At 30.8% G+C, this 2,583-nt stretch overlaps 1 protein-coding gene across 1 annotated transcript in view; it reads left to right on the plus strand.

Annotated features, from left to right (window-relative positions):
• Nucleotides 1–2,583, plus strand: part of Arfip1 (ADP ribosylation factor interacting protein 1) — a 122,958-nt gene that overhangs the window by 88,093 nt on the left and 32,282 nt on the right. The gene's annotated exons all lie outside the window — the stretch shown is intronic.

The following is a 2,583-nucleotide window of genomic DNA, read 5'->3' on the forward strand; positions in this document are numbered from 1 at the left end:
TTGGAACAGCACATTTGTCAGCACTTCATGCTGCATTGCTGTTTTTGAGGAAGAGCGTCCCTTTTTTGAGACAGTCTTGCTATGTTGGAAGAGGCCTGAAGAATAGTGTATAATATAGATCTTATTTCAGCCCATCCTCTATGCAGGTGGTAGCATTTTTTAATTTAATCTTTAACTGGTTCACAAAAATCTAACAAGTGTGTGTAGTAATGGGGCACCCCATGGTGTTTTCTTAATTGTCCAATGCATAAATCTACTTAAACATATCTCCTCAAACACTTAGCATCTCCTTATGGAAAAACATTGATTTTTAATGACTAAATTATTTTTTCTTGCTGTCCAAAACTATAGCAGCATTCTTTTTTCTAATCAACATAGTACAACGACAGGAGATTGGTATAGCAATTTTTACTGACAAAAATTGCTCAGGCTTTAAGATTAGTTGTAAAATGTTTTCTTGAGATAGAGTTAACATAAACAAGAATTTTTATATGAAAAAAGAATTTTTATGTGATAGCCAAAGTACATGGCATGTGTAGTTCATGGACAGAAATACTGTATTTTTCGAATGATTAGGAAATTATTATTAATGATTCCAGGATACTGCAGTCACTCACTCTGTGGGGATCTTTAGTTCCTAAATGTATAAGTAATTTAGTATGAGCATCATTGTCTTCTGTCCCTACTGTGTCTGGATTGTGTGTTTTTGTCGTTTGATGTGATCATGCAGGTGGCCAGAGGACACAAGCAAAAAGTGGGCCAGTTGTTCTAGCAGATGAAATTAAAAATCCTGCAATGGAAAAGTTAGAGCTTGTTAGAAGATGGAGTCTGAACACATACAAGGTTTGTGATTTTTAATAGTTCTAGTGGTTCTGAGAATTTTTATTTCTATGTTCAAATTACTATATTGCAGTTACATGTATAGGAATTACACTTTCAAAATAGGATAATACAATTAGAAAGTGAAATGTTTTATTATTGATATTTATAAAAATAATGCTGCCTTAGAATGTATTGTAAAGCTGTTATAGTTATATTTCCCCTTCTGCTTTATTTTATTTTATTTTTTTAGTTTAGTTTTTTTATTTTAATTTTTTAATAGATTGCAAATTGAAAATAAATTATTTACAAATATAAATGAATATAACAATAAAAATTGTCCAAAATAAAAATGAAGAATTGACAGATCAGTCATAATAGTTCACTGTCAAAACCAAGAAACTTATATTTATATAATTAGAATTCTCAAAGTAGACAAGAGTAGGCAATAAATATTTAAAGACTTAAAATTTCTGAATTTAGTTCACTTATAATACCATATTTCCAAGAAAAATGAACCTTTTGCACAAGAAATTTAAATAAAATCATACCAAGATACACAAAAATGAAATTCTCCAAAACTTATTATAAAGAAAAGAATCATTAAAGCATATACATAAAAAATATTAGCTATGGAAGAACAAAATTAAATAGCACCTTATTCCACATTGGAAAGAAAAAAAGATCAAGTGTGTAAAAAACTAGGCTAATTAAAGGATTAAAAAGATCTGTCCTCTTTGAATTTTATACTTAGCAAACATACCTTTGAAAACTAAAAGTAAGATTTTCTAGTTATACAAACTTGAAATATTTTAATACCTCCAGAAGTAGCATGTAGGAAATAACAAAGAGCGTAATTCAAAAGGCAAGAGAAGTTGCAGTATGCTCCTGGATGAACAATAAAGAGCTCTCAATATGATAGTTATGCAGGACTATATAAAAAATATATTAGATGAACCCTTATTTAAAGATCATTGCAGATTTCTATGAAATAGTACCAATCTTATATTGGGTTATACACGTATTTTTATGTGTGTGTGTGTGTGTGTGTGTGTATAAAAGACAGGAAAGAATAATATAAAGTCAACAGAAAATGGAAATACACTTTTTAAAGTTCCTAATACTAGGAGAAGATATCATACAATGTCTTTTAAATAAATTGTAAGTCAAATATATAGTATACATCTTCAAACAAAAATTAAGATTAAGCAATATTCAGAAAAATACTAATTAATTAAAAATTAAATGTTTCAAAACAATTGAACTAAGAATAAGTTTTCATGACAGCAAAGAAGTACTAAGAGTAAAACATAAGATAAACACTGGAATGGCAAATAAATGACCAGCACTTCTAACAGTTTGAGGAAAGGATATTCCATAAAGTTCTAGTGTGTTGTGGACATGCATAATGACCGTGACAGTTACAGGTGGCCAGGCGTCACTTGTGGGACTGAGGTACAGCTATTTCTTTGAAATCCACCCTGTAGACTCAGGTGGAATCATGACCCATAGGGTGGAAGAGAAGTCCATTTGTAGGGTGTGCTGATGGAAATATTTTGCTGCTGAACACAAAAAAGTAACTGAAAGACTACTATTGTGTACCTCTTATTCTCCTGTGTTTAATTGTTTGCCCTATTTGGTGGGTTCTTTCCATTCTCATTCAGGAGGCTGTGATCAATTTGCTCCCTCTCTAGAACATCATTTAGTAGTCTGTGTAGGCTTGGCTTTGTCATCATGAAATTCTTTAGTTGTTCTTTGTCATGG

Source organism: Octodon degus, unplaced genomic scaffold (genome assembly GCF_000260255.1).
Source record: "Octodon degus isolate 3935 unplaced genomic scaffold, OctDeg1.0 scaffold00101, whole genome shotgun sequence".
Lineage (NCBI taxonomy): Eukaryota > Metazoa > Chordata > Mammalia > Rodentia > Octodontidae > Octodon > Octodon degus.